At 46.0% G+C, this 21753-nt stretch overlaps 1 protein-coding gene and 1 non-coding gene across 2 annotated transcripts in view; both read left to right on the plus strand.

Annotated features, from left to right (window-relative positions):
• The window catches only part of LOC124552612 (unconventional myosin-Ia), a 730641-nt gene that overhangs the window by 212704 nt on the left and 496184 nt on the right, over positions 1-21753 (plus strand). The gene's annotated exons all lie outside the window — the stretch shown is intronic.
• Positions 2064-2138, plus strand: Trnap-ugg. Its single transcript has one exon. It is a non-coding gene; the product is annotated as a tRNA-Pro (tRNA).

The following is a 21753-nucleotide window of genomic DNA, read 5'->3' on the forward strand; positions in this document are numbered from 1 at the left end:
GCGTCTATTTTTGTTAAATATAATATGGGGTCCAATGTTAATAATGTTCTAGTTATTTACGTTTTTGTGTTTTCATCCTCTAGCTTTAGTACACGCCATTCATTGTCTAGCAGAGCGAGGTCGGTGCTAGGGTGGTCAACGCATTAGACTACCAAATTTGTCCGTGGACATTTTTACATTCAATATTCGTTTCAGTGTATCTGGTAATTTTACGACAACGGAAATAGGTTTCATTCGCCCTTATTTTTTTAAACAGAACGTTGGAAGGTGTGATTAATAGTCAAATCTCTCTCGCCAGTCGATTACAGGGATGGTATTGTTGTGCAACCACTCCGCCACAGCCCGTGCTTTATGAACAGGTGCTCGAAGATGTTGAAAGATGCAGTCGCCATTCCCGAGTTCCTCTTCAACAGGGGAAGCAAAAAGGTGCTTAAAACATCAATGTAGGCCTGTAGTGTGATGGTGCCACGCAAAACAACAAGGGGCGCAAGCCCCCTCCATGAAAAACACGATCACACCATAACACCAGAATTTTAGTGTCGGCACTACACACGCTGGCAGATGACGTTCACCGGGCATTCGCCATACCCACACCCTGCCATCGAATCGCCACATTGTGTACCGTCATTCGTCACTCCACGTGACGTTTTTCCATTATTCAGTCGTCCAATGTTTACACTCCTACACCAAGCGAGGCGTCGTTGGGCATCTACCGCTCGACTATGAAGTTTTTTCACCTCCTGCCTGTCGCAATACTTGCAGTGAATCCTGACGCAAGTTTGGAATTCCTGTCTGATGGTCTGGAAAGATATCTGCCTATTACACATTACGACCCTCTTCAACTGTCAGTCAACAGACGAGGTAGATTTGTACGCCTTTGTGCTGTGCGTGTCCCTTCACGTTTCTACTTCACTATCACATCGGAAACAGTGGACCTAGGGATGCTTAGGAGTGTGGAAATCTCGCGTACAGACGTATGGCGCAACTGACAATCACCTGACCACGTTCGAAGTCTGTGAGTTCCACGGAGCGCCCATTCTGCTCTCTCACGATGTTTAATGACTACTGAGGTCGCTGACATAGAGCACCTGGCAGTGGGTGGCAGCACAATGCACCTAACACGAAAAACGTATGTTTGTGGACAGAAGCCTTCCCGTCACAAGCAAATTTAGTATATTCGAAATGAGGGTATATTCTATAATTCTGCAGCAAACCGGTATTACGAATAATCCAGAATGAGATTTTCACTCTGCAGCGGAGTGTGCGCGGTTATGAAACTTTCCTGGCAGATTAAAAGTGTGTGCCGGACCGAGACTCGAACCTGGGACCTTTGCCTTTCGTGGGCAAGTGCTCTACCATCTGAGCTAGCCAAGCGCGACTCACGCTCCGTCCTCGCAGCTTTACTTCCGCCAGTACCTCGAGTGTCTGTCCGACACACGGTTTTAATCTGCCAGTTAAGTTTCATATCAGCGCACACTCCGCTGCAGAGTGGAAATCTCGTTCTGGAAACATCCCCCAGGCTGTGGCTAAGCCATGTCTCCGCAGTATCCTTTCTTCCAGGGGTGCTAGTTCTGCAAGGCCGCGCGGGATTAGCCGAGTGGTCTGGGGAGCTGCAATCATGAACTGTGCGGCTGATTCGGGTGGAGGTGGGAGTCCTCCCTCGGGCATGGGCGTGTGTGTTTGTCCTTAGGATAATTTAGGTTAGGTAGTGTGTAAGCTTAGGGACTGATGACCTTAGCAGTTAAGTCCCGTAAGATTTCACCCAAAAAATGGCTCTGAGCACTACGGGACTTAACTTCCGAGGTCAGCAGTCCCCGAACCAACAGAAATTACGCGTACAAAATAGGCCCCAGCTGTCAGCAGTTGACATTCAACATCAGTTGTTTATTGTACAAATACGATTAGCAGCGAATTAGTAACGCCTGATTCATCTCCTAAGCGAATTAAACGGCCATGAGTTTATTTACAAATATGGGGAAATTAATACAGTAGCTGTATCACTAAACAGCTGACGCCGTTCGTGTTCCACACCTCCCTGTCCCTGCCGGCGCAATATCCTCTGTGCCCTCGGTGGCTCAGCTGGACAGAGCGTCTGCCATGGAAGCAGGAGATCCCGGGTTCGAGTCGCGGTCGGGGCACACATTTTCAACGTGTCCCCAATGATGTTTGCGGCTAAAGTGTCGATTTAATTACCATTTTATTCTAGAGAAGCTGCACGGTCATCAGCAGTATCTGTTCTTTCGGGAACAGATACTACCTTCATATATACATCACACACATCAATGCCCTAGACAGGATTTGAACCTACGACCATAGCAGCAGCGCGGTTCTGGACTAAATCTTCATTTTGAGTATTTAATACAATTACTGACTTTATTTAAAACTTGAAAGTGCGGTCATAATACACCCATTAAGAGATATAATTTTACGTGATAGGCTAGCACAGTAAGGCAAGTACACACAAAGACCAAAAAAAGACGCACCACGAAGGAAATGACCGAATGGGACAGAAATCGGTATATAAGATGTACATGTACCGACAAACAAACAATTACGACTTCAGAAAAAATCAGATCATTTATTCAAGGGAATTGAGCAAGTGAATAACGCACTGGTCCACCTGTGGCGCCGGCTGCTGTGGACGAGCGGTTCTAGGCGCTACAGTAAGGAAACCGCGCGACCGCTACGGTCGCAGGTTCGAATCCTGCCTCGGGCATGGACGTGTGTGATGTCCTTAGGTTAGTTAGGTTTAAGTAGTTCTAAGTCCTAAGGGACTGATGACCTCAGATGTTAAGTCCCATAGTGCTAGGAGCCATTTGAACTATTTGTTTTGGGCGTTTCCGTATTTCTGTCTGTTTTCCACATATGTGAAAGTAAACTTCTCATTATGATAGACTTTATTGTTTTAAGATGCAGACTGTCCACTAGTTGTATTTGTTTTTCTCGTGCTTTATTGCAGATTTGAGATGGTCTTCCCTGACCGAAACCGCTAGCCGGAAAGTTTTGTGATCATAGACGAAAATAAGAGAGATTTAGTCTGCCCCGTGCTAGAGTTGCTAGATCGGTGGTTTCTCCCGTTGGCGACCGTTATGGTCATTAGATTGCTTCCCTCCTCGTCTCTGCTGCCCTTATAAACGTATTTTCACTACGGCGTCACGTGCCCACAACAGCACGATGCAGCGGTCAACCTTGCGGTGGGCATTAGTCGTAATGTTATGGCTGATCAGTGTGTTTATTTGGGCCGGCCACGATGGCCGAGCGGTTCTAGGCGCTTCAGTCCGGAACCACACGGCTGCTACGGTCTCAGGTTCGAATCCTGCCTCGCGCATGGGTGTATCTGATGTCCTTAGGTTAGTTAGGTTTACGTAGTTCTAAGTCTAGGGGACTGATGACCTCAAATGTTAAGTCCCATAGTGCTCAGAGCCATTTGAACCATTTTGAACCACCTGTGGCTCATATACAGTCGGTTATTCAGCATGATATTGATTAATGGAGTTGCTGGGTGTCCTCCTGAGGGATACCTCACAAAACTTCTGTCCAATTGGCTCGTTAGATCGCCAAAATCCCGAGCTTGTTGGAGGGCCCTGCCCATAAAGCTTCAAACGATCTCATTTAGGGAGAGGTCCGGCCGCGTTGCTGGCCAAGATAGGGTTTGCCAAGCGCGAAGACAAGCAGCAGAAACTCTCGCCGTGTGCGGAGGGGCATTATCTTGCTGAAATGTAAACCCAGGATGGCTTCCCATGAAGGTCAACAAAACGGGGCGTAGCGCTGTGCTGCAAGGATATCATAGATCACAACCGAAGCGGTCCTGCTGTGAAATGAAATGGCACCCTATGTCATCAGTTCTGGTTGTCGGGCCGAATGGTGGACAACACTCAGGTTGCGGCCTGGAATCTCACTAACTGGAGTATAGTTACCTTCAGTGATGAGGTCCACTTCGAGGTAAGCTCCGATGACTGCCGAAGACGTGCATCGAGACGCCCCGGACAGCAGTGGGGTACCAACTTGACGGTCGCCTGCCATATGGCCCACAACCAGGACTGCCATTTCGTAGCAGAACTCCTTTGGTGGTCATCTGAGGCACTCCCACAACACAGCTCTACGTCGACGAATTTTGCGTCCTCTTTTGTTATCCTTCATGGCAAGTCGTACTGGGTTCCATTTCAGCAAGATAACGGTCGCCCGCACACGGCGTGCGTTTCTACTGCTTGTTTTCCTGCTTGCCAAACCCTGCTCGGTCTGCAGGGTTGACGCATCTCTCCGCAATTGAGAACGCTTGGAGCATTGTCGACCGCCCCAACAACCAGCTCGGGATTTTGACAATCTAACGCGCCGATAGGACAGAGTTTGCCACGATAACCCTCAGGAGTACATCCAACAACTCTGTCAATCAATGCCAAGGCGAACAACGGCCAGAGGTTTACCAACGCGTTACTGACTTGCTCAGTTTGTGGTGCCTTTCTCTTGAAAAAATCATCCAATTTTTCTGAAATTGTAGTCATTTGTTTGTCTATCTGGGCGGCCGCTGTGGCCGAGCGGTTCTAGGCGCTTCAGTCCGGAACCGCGCTGCTGCTACGGTCGCAGGTTCGAATCCTGCCTCGTGCATGGATGTGTGTCATGCCCTTAGGTTAGTTACGTTTAAGTAGTTCTAAGTTCTAGGGGACTGATGACCTCAGATGTTAAGTCCCATAGTACTCAGAGCCATTTGAACCATTTGTCTGTCTGTACATCTACATCTCCTGATTTCTGTCCTGTTTGGATAATTTCGTCTTGCTTCATCGGTTATTATGTCTTAGGGTGTGTTATTATTATTATTATTATTGGGAAGGTTTTGTAATATACAAGGGCTATTCAGAAAGTAGGGAACGTTTCCGTCTCACGCCGCTAGGCGCGCGCCGATCGCGTATATTTTGGTATGTACGTGCTCAGCAGCTCAGTCGGCATCCATCTGTGACAGCGGGAACCTCTCTGCATGTCTGGTTTTTTCGATATTCGAATTTGAAATGTGCGCTGCAATCGGAAATCCCGCCAGTTGTGAGGTGCGGCCTGTGGTACGGTTCTTTTTGGCAAAAAACCTAAAACCTGTAGAAATTTATCGTGAACTGTGCGAAGTGTACGGAAACAATGTAATGAGTGGATGTTCTGTCCGGCAATGGTGCATTCGGTCGAAAAATGGCCGAACCGACGTCCATAATGAAGAGAATGGACGCCCTAGCATTGTGACTGACCATCTTGTCGCTAAAGTTGATGAAACGATTCGTGAAAACCGTCGCTTCACAATAACGGAGCTTTCGCTTTCTTCTCCACAAGTATCACAGACTTTGTTGTTTGAAATTGTCACTCAAAAGCGTGACTCATTGGCTGAAGTCTCCGGCGGCACAATTTTACGACGAATGTCTTTCAGAGTTTGTCCACCGCTATGATAAGTGCCTCAATGTGTGTGGTGACTATGAGGAAAAGTAGTATGTCAGTCGCTTTTCCAGATGTATATAATAAAATGTATTTCTTGGACTTAGTTTTTTTTTTTTAATGCGAAAACGTTCCCTACTTTCCGAATAGTCCTCGTATTTGTTATATGTTGTTCCTGGTCGGACATAAGAGTTTGCCTTATGGCCCTAATCTGCTCAGACTAAATAAGCAATAAATAAAAATACCAATAAACCATAATTTACAACCTTTTCTAAAGTTTTTCTCAAATATTTAACTCGTTTGTAATCAGAAGTCTGAAACTGTTTTATAAACGGAAATTCGATTGTTTAAGAGATCGGAGAGTTACTGGTTTTACAAATGGTTCAAATGGCTCTAAGCACTATGGGACTTAACATCGCAGGTCATCAGTCCCCTACAACTTAGAACTACTTAAACCTAACTAACCTAAGGACATCACACACATCCGTGCCCGAGGCAGGATTCGAACCTGCGACCGTAGTAGTCGCACGGTTCCGGACTGAAGCGCCTAGAACCGCTCGGCCGGCATTTGTTTTACACTAAACTGAGAAACGTATCGTTTGTGGTTGCTACAGTGTATATGTCTTTCCATCTTTACGATAACAGATGAAACAGGCAAAAATATGAAGTTGTTATTGGTGTCCCTTATCGGGATATTGTAGACGCTAGCTGTCTATTAGGGTTGTAGTGTCATCTTTTATTGTCTAATCTGACAATTCAGTGTATCCGTGTGAAACCATTAATTTTGCTAGTTATGTAAGAGGGTCATTTTTAAAGTAAGAACAGATTTTTAACGGAGTTAGAGAAACATTATTTATAGACGTAAATTGTATCGAAAATTACAATATGCACATTTTTTCACTTTTCAACATAGTCACTACGAAAATTTAAACATTTGTCGAGTCGTGGCTCCAGCCTTTGGATTCCAACATCAAAGAATTCTGCAGCCTGACCGTTAAACCAGATAGTAACAGTTTCTTTCAGGAAGTCTGATAGTGCTGAGTTAGGACTGTATGGTGGATGACCCAGTAATTCTCAATAAAACTTGTCCAGCTGCGTCTCTGTTCGTGCCGCAATGTGAGGCCAAGCGTTGTCGTGAAGCAGAACGAAGTCTCTGTAGAGCAGTCCATGCCAGCGATTTTCAATAACGCGCTTAAGGTCACTTGCTAGTGAATCTGCTTCAAAAATCCGAAATTTTTTCCATCTTAAATCAATATTTAGAGTTTTGTGAACAAAATGGTAGTTAAATGAATCGATTCGGACATCGGGAACATCTTTAAAATCAAATCTAAATATATCTCGGTATGCAGTAACGACCTTGTTTCCCCTGCGGTCGGATGTCAGAAGACGTCATTATTATTTGCGTTGACCCAGAAGCCTGAGACGCGGGAAGAAACAACGTTTCACACTACAATTGAAGGAAAGTGACGGGAAGTGTTTAATTTGTAATTACATTTGACGAAAAAACAGCTTTTCTCTGAGTTCCTTTTCTGTGCCATTCCGTCTTTGAGATCGTTATTCCCTGGAAAAGCAAGCGCGTATGAAGTTGAAACTGATTTCGCGTACTGAGGTCGGTGGTCGTTCGGCGGTGTCAGGCGAGGAGTTAGGGTAATTTATGCTTTCACGATGTGTCTAATTTATGCGATTCTCTCACTGTCACTTGTTTGGACTTGTCCCCTTAAGTGGGTGCAGTGGAGTCGCATGCAAACCGGAGTGCCCCACAAACGCGAGAGATGAGAAACAGATGAAATGCACCCCCAAGCCGAACCCCCCCCCCCCCCCCCCCAAGAATCAAACCCCCAGACATCCCCATTGGGATGCAACAACAACAGAGGCGAGTAACAGATGAAATGCACCCCCAAACCGACCCCCCCCCCCCGCCCCCAGAAACAAACCCCCAGGCATCCCCATTGGGACGCCGACCCCCCCCCCCCCCCCCCCCAAGAATCAAACCCCCAGACATCCCCATTGGGACGCAACAACAACAGAGGCGAGTAACAGATGAAATGCAGCCCCAAACCGACCCCCCCCCCCCCGCCCCCAGAAACAAACCCCCAGGCATCCCCATTGGGACACCGAACCCCTCCCCCCCCCCAAAGAATCAAATCCTCAGACATCCCCACTGGGACGCAACAACAACAGTGGCAAGTAACAGATGAAATGCACCCTTAAACTGAATCTTCCAAGAATCAATTTTTCTGACATGCTTATTTTATGCAATAAAAAGTATTTGAGCTAGAGGTTCGAAATTTTTTGTGGTATTTCAGGCTACCATTTTGAGAAAAGTAGACTACTATCACCAGGAGGAAAAATATACATTTACAAAAAATTATCTTAATTTAATTGTCTAATTTATGTATTTAGAATATAAAAGCTATTGATTGAAATCATTTGATTGTAGTCTGCTTTTCAAATAAAAATGTCATAAATGTGTGCAGAAAGTTTTAAGCATCTAGGAAAAGTAGTTAATAAGTCTATAGACTTCAAACGTAGACTGGCAGGAAGAATTTTAAATTACCGACCAATATAAATGTTTATATAATAAGGTTTATATCGAAGATGTTCTGATTATTCTTATACCAAAATCTTCAACCTCAAAACTCTTTCATTGTCCCAAAATTTCTTTGTATTCAGAGTTCACATTATGTAGTTAGACCTTCATAAACTTTATGAAAATTATTACTGTTTTTCCAGCCATTCACTGGCAGATTACCTTAAGCTTCGATAATGTTTCACAGTACCTCTCAGCATTTATCCTCATTCCTCTTGGCAAAACGTCTAATAGAAGAATGCTTTTCTGGTCCCGAAAAACTCTAGCCATGTTTTTCCCCATTGAAGGTTCCTGTTTGAATTTTCGTGGTTTCGTCGGGGAGTTTGAATGATAACACTCACTGGATTGGCGTTTGTCTTCTGGAGTGTAGTGCACAATCCCCGTTTCATCAGTGGTCCCAATGTGACCACGATCCTTGTGCCAGCGCTCCAAAACAAAGACTGTGTCATTCGCTTTGTTTTGTGTTGATGTGTCAACAGTTTCGGCAACCATCTTGCACACATTTTTTTGTAGTGAAGCTTGTCAGTAACAATGGGAAAAACTGCTCATCTTGAAATTTGGGGAAATAGTGAAGCGCCGGTTTTGTCGAGTTAACGCATCAACGTTTTGCGTCAATCCATCATTCATGACAGTTAGTCTTTACATATCTTTCTTCATCATGAATATTTGTCCTTCCTTCATTAAACAGCCTATACCATTTACGCACATTTCCATCATTCATTCCACGTGATCCATAGTCTTGAACAGTCTGTCGGTGAATTTCAGCAGGACGAACTTGTTTTGCATCTAGGAACAAAATAACAGAGCGCACTTCACAATCGGTGGGACTACTGATTGGCATGGCGACGAACGAAGCAATATAACCATACAACCAACACTGGTAGAGACGTGAATCACAATGGCAGCGTAGTGAGAGACTAGGCAAGTGTGGCGACCGTGACAGGATGCGTGGACACTATGTGCTATCGGTTCTTACTTTAAAAATGACCCTTGGATATTGGCAGTGCACCACTGATTGACCAACAATTACATGTGTATCATATCATAGATGCAATATGCTCTCTGAGAGCTGATTATTCTTTGAAAGAGAGAATTGTCAGGTTTTCATGTATGGAATTGTGAGTTTTTGCCTTTGTATCTTTCTGTACGAAAAAATCGTGGAAATCGGTGTTAATGGATCGTAACAAGACGTTCGAAATACACTACTGGCCATTAAAATTGCTACACGACGAAGATGACGAGCTACAGACGCGAAATTTCACCCGCAGGAAGAAGATGCTATGATATGCAATTGATTAGCTTTTCAGAGCATTCACACAAGGTTGGCGCCGGTGGTGACACCTACAACGTGCTGACATGAGGAAAGTTTACAACCGATTTCTCATTCACAAACAGCAGTTGACCGGCGTTGCCTGGTCAAACGTTGTTGTGATGCCTCGTGTAAGGAGGAGAAATGCGTACCATCACGTTTCCGGCTTTGATAAATGTCGGATTGTAGCCTATCGCGATTGCGGTTTATCGGATCGCGACATTGCTGCTAACGTTGGTCGAGATCCAATGACTGTTAGCAGAATATGGAATCGGTGGGTTCAGGAGGGTAATACGGAACGCCGTGCTGGATCCCAACGGCCTCGTATCACTAGCAGTCGAGATGACAGGCATCATATCCGCATGGCTGTAACGGATCGTGCAGTCACGTCTCGATTCCTAAGTCAACACATGGGGACGTTTGCAAGACAACAACCATCTGCACGAACAGTTCGACGACGTTTGCAGCAGCATGGACTATCAGCTCGGAGACCGTGGCTGCAGTTACCCTTTACGCTACATCACAGACGGGAGCGCCAACGATGGTGTACTCGACGACGAATCTGGGTGCACGAATGGGGGGGGGGGGGGGTTCTCTTTACAGCATCATGATGGTCGCATCCGTGTTTGGCGACATCGCGGCGAATGGACATTGGAAGCGTGTATTAGTCGTCGCCATACTGGCGTATCACCCGGCGTGAATTTTGAACAGTGGACGTTACATTTCAGATGTGTTACGACCCGTGGCTCTACCCTTCATTCGATCCCTGTGAAACCCTACATTTCAGCAGGATAATGCACGACCGCATGTTGCAGGTCCTGTACGGGCCTTTCTGGATACAGAAAATGTTCGACTGCTGCCCTGGCCAGCACATTCTCCAGATCTCTCACCAATTGAAAACGTCTGGTCAATGGTGGCCGAGCAACTGGCTCGTCACAATACGCCAGTCACTACTCTTGATGAACTGTGGTATGGTGTTGAAGCTGCATGGGCAGCTGTACCTGTTCACGCCATCCAAGCTCTGTTTGACTCAATGCCCAGGTGTATCAATGCCGTTACTAAGGCCAGAGGTGGTTGTTCTGGGTACTGATTTCTCAGGATCTATGCACCCAAATTGCGTGAAAATGTAGTCACATGTCAGTTCTCGTATAATATATGTGTCCAGTGAATACACGTTTATCATCTGCATTTCTTCTTGGTGTAGCAATTTTAATGGCCAGTAGTGTACGTGTTGAGTGAATGGGAAAGGAACTCTGAAGAGGCAGGAGTCAAATTGTAGATCGCTGGTGAGACTCGAATCAAATTATATCGACTACTTGTTTTATTAATGTGTCATCCATGTTTCAGTTACGACGTTAAGAACTTGATAGGAATTTTAGATACTAGCGATGAGCCTGCTGCACGGTCAGCGGTATTTCATGCCTCCACTGCGAGAGCTTTTATTTTCACTATTCCGATATGGATTGCACATAGCGGACACCCACCGATCGTCAACTATCCTTTGCTCACTGTCACCGTACCTGGACCTTCTGTTTAGACTCGTAAACAAAATCGTAAATTAAGTTTGAAAAGTTATCATCAACGTACGAACTCAGTAATAAGCAGCGTAACAAAACATGTCGTAGGAGGTAATTCAGGGCGACTTCCAAAGAGAGCTGGTGGCCACGTCATTCGCAAGGGGAGACCACGAAGTTGCGATCACAGATTTACTTCAAACTTTGTACATCTTTTGTAGGCCATTACAAGAACATTTCGAGAAAACTGCAAGAGAAGTTTTACGCATCTATTATGTAACTGATGTATCTGTGCGTGGGGGGTCGGATGTTGGAGTTCATTGTGGACAGATAGTCACCGTTCGAGCTTCGTAAGAGACGACGTGTAGAGGTGACGGTTCCACTCGCGTTGAAATTTAATTTTTGTTCATCATTTTTTCCATCATTGGTCGTATTATTTAATTTATATGACATCTGAGAGATAATGTAATTAAAAAAACCACGTGTAATTACCTGAAGTTTTAGTGAATTTTACGGTGTTTGACCGCTTATTTTTAACTAAATTTAATTATTAGAACAAACATAGTGACAAGCAAATAAAGAAACGTATAGAATTTTCCTGGAAATGTATGTATGTCGTGATTTGCGGAATCCGTTATCCATGCAGTCTGGTTCAAATGGTTCAAATGGCTCTGAGCACTATGGGACTTAACAGCTATGGTCATCAGTCCCCTAGAACTTCTTAAACCTAACTAACCTAAGGACAGCACACAACACCCAGTCATCACGAGGCAGAGAAAATCCCTGACCCCGCCGGGAATCGAACCCGGGAAGCCGGGCGCGGGAAGCGAGAACGCTACCGCACGACCACGAGCTGCAGCCCACGCAGTCTGGTAAGGTACTCGGAACTACAGAGTGTATCAAAAAGAATCATCCGATATGGCACGTCTATAGTTCTGAAATTAATAAACATATACAATGAATTTTGTTTTTTGATGAACAGGAAACTCGGAAAGTATTTTTTTTCATACCTTCTCATAGGTGTTCGGTATGCCCCCATTGAGATGCACGGCATATGTCAGTGCGTTATTCAAATTGTTCCCACACTGCAGGGAGCGCGTCCTTATTTACAGCTTCCACAGCTGCTGTTATGCCATGTCTCAATTCATTCGTTGTTGGTAGCGGAAGCACATAAACAGAGTCTTTTATATAAACTGTTGACCTGAGGCTAGTAATGTGAATGCGGTATCAAATTGTTCCCACACTGCAGCGAGCACGTCTTGAGTTACTGCTTCCACAGCTGCTATTATGCGTAGTCTCAGTTTATCCACTGTTTTTGGTAGCGCAGGCACACAAACAGTCTTTTTATAAACCCCCACAAGATATAATCATTCATACTGTCAGGTCCGGTGAGTTTGGAGGCCAGTAATGTAAGGCAGAATCATTCGGTCCATTGCGACCGATCCATCATTGAGTAATCCATTGAATTAAAAATTCCCGTCCTTCCAGATGCCAGTGTGGCGGTGCCCCATCCTGTTGGTAAATGAAATTGTTGTAATCAGTCTCCAACTGTGGGAAAAGGAACTTCTCAAGCATATCGAGATATGTGCTTCCTTTAACAGTGTTCTCGGAAAGGAAAAGTGAACCATGCACCTTTTCCTACGAAACTGCACAAGATACGTTACATTTTGGAGAGTCCTTCTCATATTGTACAGCTACATGTGGTCGTTCCGACCGCATATTCTGATATTATGATGGTTCAAATGGTTCAAATTGAAGTGTTGGCAGAAGAGCCAACACCGTGTTGCTAGAGGAGGCCGAAATGCACGCTTTTAAGCTCACGCAGATTGGCGTGAGGTCTGGAACAAGGTAAAGTAATTATCCTATAAAGAAAAGAACGTAGTTCTTGGAATACTTAACTTTAATCCACAATTGGAGAACATCGGTCTTGTTGATACATCAATAATAATCTCAATATAAACTGGTAATGGCGCCTTGCTAGGTCGTAGCAAATGACGTAGCTGAAGACTATGCTAACTATCGTCTCGGCAAATGAGAGCGTATTTGTCAGTGTAGCATCGCTAGCAAAGTCGGCTGTACAACTGGGGCGAGTGCTAGGAAGTCTCTCTAGACCTGCCGTGTGGCGGCGCTCGGTCTGCAATCACTGACAGTGGCGACACGCGGGTCCGGCGTATACTACCGGACCGCGGCCGATTTAAAGGCTACCACCTAGCAAGTGTGGTGTCTGGCGGTGACACCACACAAATGGCTCTGAGCACTATGGGACTTAACATCTGAGGTCATCAGTCCCCTAGAACTTAGAACTACGTAAGCCTAACTAACCTAAGGACATCACACACATCCATGCCCGAGGCAGATTCGACTGAAGCGCCTAGAACTTCTCGGCCACAATGGCCAGGTATGACGGTTCGTCTTTCCATGTAAATGGAATGTTGCCTCGTCACTAAACACTAACCGTGAAAGAAAACCGTCGTCCTCCATCGCGGCGGGAACGAAATTATTGAACTCCACACGATATTGTTTGTCACCTTCATGAGAAGCTTGCAGTAGCTGTATTTTGTACGGTTTCATGCGTAAACGTCGACTCAACACAAGCCAGACGGACATCGGGGGCATGCTGAGCTGTCGAGCTGCACGGCGAACGGATTTCTGCGGACTCCTTGTGAAACTATAACGGATGCGTTCGATGTCTGTGTCAGACACTCGGGGACGGCTGGCCTATTTGCCTTTGCACAAACAACTTGTTTGTTCATGCCGTCATATAATGCTCTATACTGTTGTTCATGCCATCGTCTAATGCTCTGTGATGTACGAGGTTCAAATGGTTCAAATGGCTCTGAGCACTATGGGACTTAACATCTTAGGTCATCAGTCCCCTAGAACTTACAACTACTTAAACCTAACTAATATAACGATATCACACACATCCATGCCCGAGACAGGATTCGAACCTGCGACCGTAGTGGTCGCGCGGTTCCAGACTAAAAGCGCCTAGAACCGCTCGGCCACAGCGGCCGCCGCTGTAGGAGGATCCACACCATAGCTATTATGGAAATGACGCTGAACAGTTATTACTAACACACACTGTTCAAACGCTTTCTATTGTCCTGACATCGTTTTTATTAGAACTGAAGTGGGCGCATACTGCTATTACCTAGCGGGACCCATGCAAAACTCGAAAGTTTACTCTTTCCAACAGCACGTTGTTCACGAACTCTGAAGTAACACAATAGTTATGATTTTTTTTAAATCGGATGATTCTTTTTGATACGCCCTGTACTTCGAGCTGCAAACACAGAGGCAGGGTCCATTTGGCAGTTAATCTTGGTAGCCGTGAGACGTAGCTAATATAGCAAGAACGAACAGTGTAGCCGCTAATTTTTTGAATATCACAGAATTTGTACTTGCACTACAAAAATGAAAATTTGAGCGGGAATCGAACTGTCGCCTCATACACGTTCTTTATCTATTGAGACTCGAACGCTGACCGCTTGACCACCACGAACTGTATCATTCAGCACCTACGCACAGATACATCAGTTACGTAACAGACACGTGAAACTTCTCTTGCGATTTCGCCGCGCGGGATTAGCCAAGCGGTCTAAGGCGCTGCAGTCATGGGCTGTGCGGCTGGTCCCCGCGGAGGTTCGAGTCCTCTCTCGGGCGTGGGTGTGTGTGTCTTTGTCCTTATGATAATTTAGGTTAAGTAGTGTGTGAGCTTAGAGACTGATGACCTTAGCAGTTAGTCTCATAAGATTTCACACACATTTGAACATTTTTTTGATCTTGCGATTTCCTCGGAATTGGCAAAGTATTCCTCCTTACTACGTGGCATTACGTTGTTTTGCTGGCCTACTAAAGTAAAGGAGTGTTGCTATTTGGGGAGCAAAATAACTGATGATGGTCGAAGTAGAGAGGATATAAAAGGTAGACTGGCAATTGCAAGGAAAGCATTTCTGAAGAAGAGAAATTTGTTAACATTGAGTATTGATTTAAGTGTCAGGAAGTCATTTCTGAAAGTGTTTGTATGGAGTGTAGCCATGTATGGAAGTGAAACATGGACGATAAAAAGTTTAGACAAGAAGAGAATAGAAGCTTTCGAAATGTGGTGCTACAGAAGAATGCTGAAGATTAGATGGGTAGATCACATAACTAATGAGGAGGTATTGAATAGAATTGGGGAGAAGAGGAGTTTGTGTCACAACTAGACTAGAAGAAGGGATCGGTTGGTAGGTCATGTTCTGAGGCATCAAGGGATGACCAATTTAGTATTGGAGGGCAGCGTAGAGGGTAAAAATCGTAGAGGGAGACCAAGAGATGAATACACTAAGCAGATTCAAAAGGATGTAGGTTGCAGTAGGTACCGGGAGATGAAGAAGCTTGCACAGGATAGAGTAGCATGGAGAGCTGCATCAAACCAGTCTCAGGACTGAAGACCACAACAACAACAACAACAACTAAAGGTGAACAAGTTTGAAGTAAATCCGTGCTCCAAACGTCATGGCCTCCCGTTGTCAGAATATTTTGCATCTTAGTTAGAAAATTTCCGGTAGTTTGAGGAATATGTATGGTCGTATAACAATCTCTTTTATCAGGAAGGTTGTCGCTGTAGCTTACAAGAGGTCATCCGTCACCTTCCAGCAACTTTATGAGCTATGCGGGTAACTTGCTTGGGAATTAATACAAGAAAGAAAGTTGCTGACGGGAGTTTGTATGTCACTTTACTTCTTTGTTATGAAGTGCCCCGCTTTCAAGTGCACTGCGTTAGTAATTAAGCTGGCTCGCTTGATGAGAGGTGTTGTTGGCGACGGACAATTGATGGTGCTGCTACTGTGCGGGGGCGGGCGTGGGTGTCACGTAGGCGGAAGCCGTTGCGTAGTTGGCCGCTGCCAGTAGGTGGGCGAGGGCGGTACCGGCGCTCGCTACGCACTGTGCTGCGAGTGCCTAGAGGGGAGTGCAGGCGCCCACGAAACTACCTCGCGTCGGCAACCCCGAAGGGGCAGTTGGGCTGACGGACTCGGCTGGTGTGGCCGTTACACCAGCTATTGTCTTCCTGCGACAGCCATCTGCGGGTGCCTCTGGTAAGCCTGGATTAACTGTGGTCTGGATGTCGGTGTGTCTCCTACCGTTTAGCCGGGCGGTGTGGCCGAGCGGTTCTAGGCACTTCAGTCTGGAAGCGCGCGACCGCTCCGGTTGCAGGTTCGAATCCTGCCTCGGGCATGGATGTGTGTGATGTCCTTAGTTAGGTTTATTTAGTTCTAAGTTCTACGGGACTGATGACTGCAGATGTTAAGTCCCATAGTGCTCAGAGCCATTTGAACCTACATTTTAGGTTGGTTGATGCAGGTACACTACCGGACCATAAGTACCACATAGCTGTAATTAAAGTGCATCTACCCCACGCAGGTCTAGTATGGACTGTAACTACACTACTGGCCATTAAAATTACTACGCCAAGAAGAAATGCAGATGATAAACGGGTATTCATTGGACAAATATATTATACTAGAACTGACATGTGATTACATTTTCACACAATTTGGGTGCATACATCCTGAGAAGTCAACATCCAGAACAGCCACCTCAGGCCGTAATAACGGCCTTGATACGCCTGGCCGTTGAGTCAAACAGAGCTTGGATGGCGTGTACAGGTACAACTGCCCATGCAGCTTCAACACGACACCACAGGTCATCAAGAGTAGTTACTGGCGTATTGTAACGAGCCAGTTGCTCGGCCACCATTGACCAGACGTTTTCAATTGGTGAGAGATCTGGAGAATGTGCTGGCCAGGGCAGCAGTCGAACATTTTCTATATCCAGAAAGGCCCCTACAGGACCTGCCGAAATGTAGGGTTTTGCAGGGATCAAATGAAGGGTAGTGCCACGGGTCGTAACACATCTGAAATTTAACGTCCACTGTTCAAAATGGGGTCAATGCGAACAAGAGGTGCCCGAGATGTGTAACAATTGGCACCCCATACCATCACGCCGGCTGATACTCCAGTATGGCGATGACGAATACACGCTTCCAATGTGTGTTCACTGCGATGTCGCCAAACACGGATGCGACCATCATGATGCTGTAAACATAACCTGGATTCATCCGAAAAAATGACGTTTTGCCATTCGTGCACCCAGGTTCGATGTTGAATACACCACTCAAGGTGCTCCTGTCTGTGATGCAGCGTCAAGTGTAACCGCAGCCATGGTCTCCGAGCTGATAGTCCATTCTGCTGCAAAAGGCGTCGAACTATTCATGCAGATGGTTGTTGTCTTGCAAACGTCCCCATCTCTTGACTCAGGGATCGAGACGTGGCTGCACGATCCGTTACAGCCATGCGGATAAGATGCCTGTCATCTCGACCGCTAGTGATACGAGCCCGTTGGGATCCATTATGGCATTCCGTGTTACCCTCCCGAACCCACTGATTCCATATTCTGCTAACAGTCATTGGATCTGGACCAACGCGAGCAGCCATGTTACGATAAACCGCAGTCGCGATAGGCTACAATCTGACCTTTATCAAAGTCGGAAACGTGATGGTATGCATTTCTCCTCTTACACGAGGGATCACAGCAAGGTTTCACCAGGCAACGCCGGTCAATTGCTGTTTGTGTATGAGAAATCGGTTGGGAAGTTTCCTCATGTCAGCACGTTGTAGGTGTCGCCACCGGCGCCAACCTTGCGTGAATGCTGTGAAAAGCTAATCATTTGCATATCACAGCATCTTCTTCCTGTCGGTTAAATTTCGCGTCCGCCATCTTCGTGGTGTAGCAATTTTAACGGCCAATAGTGTATTTTATAGCAGTGATACTTGGCAGATATGCGAATGCTTTAATGCCTGACTGGGTTACACTAGAAAAAAATTTTGTTCCAGCTTTGACCACAAGGGGCAAATCTGGCGCTGTGAATACAAGAAAGACATATAGAAATGTTTTCGTGTACAGTAGATTAGGGACAGGATGTGGGCAGAAACTGTCAAACAAGTGAGACAGACCTAATGCTGATTTTATTATTAACTGCCGCATACGCAGTTTGTTCAATAGTAACATCGGAGACATCAGTTACGTGTTGCAACTGTAAAATGACATGAAGAATGCTCGCTACAGTTCCAATAGAATCTGAACAACGTGTTCCTGTATACTGGCCTTTTGATCATCTAGAGACTGATCATGTCCTTGTAAACACGTTCTTTTAGATAGCTCCACAGCCAAAAGTCACATGGACTCAAATGGTTCAAATGGCTCTGAGCACTATGGGTCGACATCTGAGATCATCAGTCCCCTAGAACTTAGAACTACTTAAACCTAACTAACCTAAGGACATCACACACATCCATGCCCGACGCAGGATTCGAACGGTCGCGCGGTTCCAGACTGAAGCGCCTAGAACCGCCCGGCCACTCCGGCCGGCTCACATGGATTCAGGTCAGGTCATCTTGCAGACCAAGCATCTGGATAAACCTCTGGAGATAGCATGTTCGTGGAAGGCTGCATCTTTCACTGGCCCAGCAACATGAGGTGGTGTAGGAAAACTGTGGTTTCCACACACTTGCGACCTTCCAAAGCAGGAATTACGCACTGTACAACAGACATCGCAGTACACCTAACTGGCCCTCTGTGTGTGTTCTCTTCAAAGAAGAACGGAGTGAGAGTAAAAGGTGCTTGTGAATCCACACCAAACAGTCACATACGGCGAGTGCAAAGGCTCTTCGAGCACAGCATGTGGTTTAACAGTACCCCGAATTCGGCAGTTCTGTGGATCCACTGCACCCTTTAGTGGGCCGGCCGGAGTGGCCGAGCGGTTAAAGGCGCTACAGTCTGGAACCGCACGACCGCTACGGTCGCAGGTTCGAATCCTGCTTCGGGCATGGATGTGTGTGATGTCCTTAGGTTAGTTAGGTTTAAGCAGTTCAAAGTTCTAGGGGACTTATGACCACAGCAGTTGAGTCCCATAGTGCTCAGATCCATTTGAACCATTTTGAACCCTTTAGTGTAAAATGTGGCTTGTCACTCCATAGAATGACGCCCAGTCATATGTCATCGACTTCGATGTGTGCCAGAAAATGAGGAGCATTCAGAACATTGCTGCAGAGTCATGAAGTTTCAGTTGCTGCACTGTCTGGATTCTGTATGGACACCAGTGTAAAAGAGACAGCAAAACTTTCTGTCCTGGTGACCATGGAATGGACAATTCTCGTGACACTGCCTGGGCACGTGCTGCATGGTCAGTTATAGCAACAGCAACCTTGTCGATAACGTCCAGTGGGAAAGGCAGCCTTCCTCTTTCAGCTGCCACACCAAGCCCACCCGTGTTTCCAAATTTCATTATCATCTTCTTTCAACCATTTAATGACCTCAGGTCTTTCGATTGGTGATACTCTCTCAATGCAGCACGGTAACTATTGCCATTCGCGTAAAACAGTTTTACTAACATTGCACGTTCTCCCTTCTCGATAGCCATACTGTTCACTCACGCTAGACTTGTGAAGTGACAGTGTGGATGTCATTCTATCATATGAGTCCGCCTCTGTAGCACAAAAGTAGCATTACCGCCTACCACGCAAGGGGGCCTGGGTTCAATTCCCGGCAGTGGACTGGGTGTTGTGTGTCCTTCATGATTTTCATCATCATTGACACGCAAGTTGCCGAAGTGGCGTCAACTGACGGCCGGTATGGCCGAACGGTTCTAGGTGCTTCAGCCTGGAACCGCGCGACCGCTATGGATGCAGGTTCGAATCCTGCCTCGGGCATGGATGTGTGTGATGTCCTTAGGTTAGTTATGTTTAAGTAGTTCTGAGTTATAGGGGACTGATGACCTCAGATGTTAACTCCCATAGTGCTCAGAGCCATTTCAACCATTTTTTGGCTCAACTAAAAAGACTTGCAATACAGTAGTGGAACGCCAAAAGGGGATATCCCGGCAGTAGTGGAGCAACCTTCGCTTTGGGCCATTTTGTTAGTGTGGGTTGCCTACATCAGGGGCAGGTATGTACTCCTATAGGTACAAAAAGGGGATCGCTATAATTTCGAGCCGGCCGCGGTGGTCTAGCGGTTCTAGGCGCTCAGTCCGGAGCCGCGCGACTGCTACGGTCGCAGGTTCGAATCCTGCCTCGGGCATGGATGTGTGTGACGTCCTTAGGTTAGTTAGGTTTAAGTAGTTCTAAGTTATAGGGGACTGATGACCGTAGATATTAAGTCCCATAGTGCTCAGAGCCATTTTTTATACTTTCGACTACCTAGTTTCATCTACTTTTCCAGATCACCCAACTACCCACTGCTTAGCAAGAACACTTTATCATGCCAAAAATTGATAAACAGTCTCCTATTTACGATAATCCACTCACGTATTTTGCACATTTATAGTATAAAACAGCAAAAACGATAGTTGGGTGACCTGGAAAAGTAGTTGAAACTAAGTAGTCGAAAGCATAGCGACCCCCTCTTCGTACCTATATGAGTCCATACCCGCCCCTGATGTAGGCAACCCACAGTAACAAAATGGCCCAAAACGAAGGTTCCTCTGCTGCTTCCGGCCAATAAATGCCATTTCAGTTTACTGTCATACGAACTGTATACAGCGCCTGATTTGTACCTGGTGGTGGCAACGGGAACCAATTTATTTTTCACAATAAACCGGTTCTGACTTAATCCATTAGCATATCTACCGAGTTTTTCTGCCACATGGCAATTATAGCCTACACTGGGCCTCTCTGAGCTCATTTTGAACGAGTTCCATTGGGCCCAAGTTGGGAGGAGTGTGTAGGCAGGCCGCGCGTGATTAGCCGAGCGGTTTAAGGTGCTGCAGTCATGGACTGTGCAGCTGGTCCTGGCGGAGGTTCGAGTCCTCCCTCGGTCATGGGTGTGTGTGTTTGTCCTTAGGATGATTTAGGTTAAGTAGTGTCTAAGCTTAGGGACTGATGACCTCAGCAGTTAAGTCCCATAACGTTTCACACACATTTGCATATTTTTTTTTGTGTAGGCAGGTCACTTAATTTTAGGAATGTTATTGTCCGCAAAGCATTGCCTCACAGACACTGCTTTGCAGCAGAGGTTATAAAATCAATGATCGTCTCTGAAATGCTCCTCTGCTATATGCTGTACACAGTTGTGTAAATGTATACATACCCTTCTACATTCAGCTTTTTCTTAAGCATAATAAGGAGATACAGCCGGCCGCTGTGGCCGAGCGGTTCTAGGCACTTCAGTCCGGAACCGCGCTGCTGCTACGGTCACAGGTTCAAATCCTACCTCGGGCATGGATGTTTGTGATGTCCTTAGGTTAGTTAGGCCTAAGTAGTTCTAAGTCTAGGGGACTGATGACCTCAGATGTTAAGTCCCATTGTGCTTAGAGACATTTGAACCATTTTTTGGAGGCACAACCTCATGCCTTAACATTAATTCCTCTGTGCTTTGCTGCTAGCACTACTCATAATGACAGATAACTTTCTCCAGGCATTCAGTAAACCAAAAGCCTTCCATCGCACTGCCACTGGGTATAGAGGGCTTCCTCACTCCAAATAAATAGTTTTCAGTCATGCACTGTCCAGTCTCGTCTCTCTTTACAGCATCTCAAGCGTAACTCAGCGTTGGCTACTGAAATATGTGGCTTATGCGGAACTGCTCGACCATCGTATCCACTTCTTTTAACCTTGTGCATGCTGTTACTGTACTAGTTCGACTGCTGGTAGCACTTTGGAGCTCACAAGTGATTGGTTCCGTTGACTTCATGCAGTTGTCCTCCACAATACTCGATGGTCCCTATCCATCAGTACATCGGATCTGGCTGGTCCTGGTTTAGCTGAGGTTGCTCCTTCAAGTGTCCACTTCACAATGCCAACAGTCGACTTGGACAGCTTCAGAAGGAATGAAATGTCCCAGATGGATTTCTTACTCAGGTGACTAGTCCACTTTCGAAGTCACTGAGGTGT

Source organism: Schistocerca americana, chromosome 10 (assembly GCF_021461395.2).
Source record: "Schistocerca americana isolate TAMUIC-IGC-003095 chromosome 10, iqSchAmer2.1, whole genome shotgun sequence".
Lineage (NCBI taxonomy): Eukaryota > Metazoa > Arthropoda > Insecta > Orthoptera > Acrididae > Schistocerca > Schistocerca americana.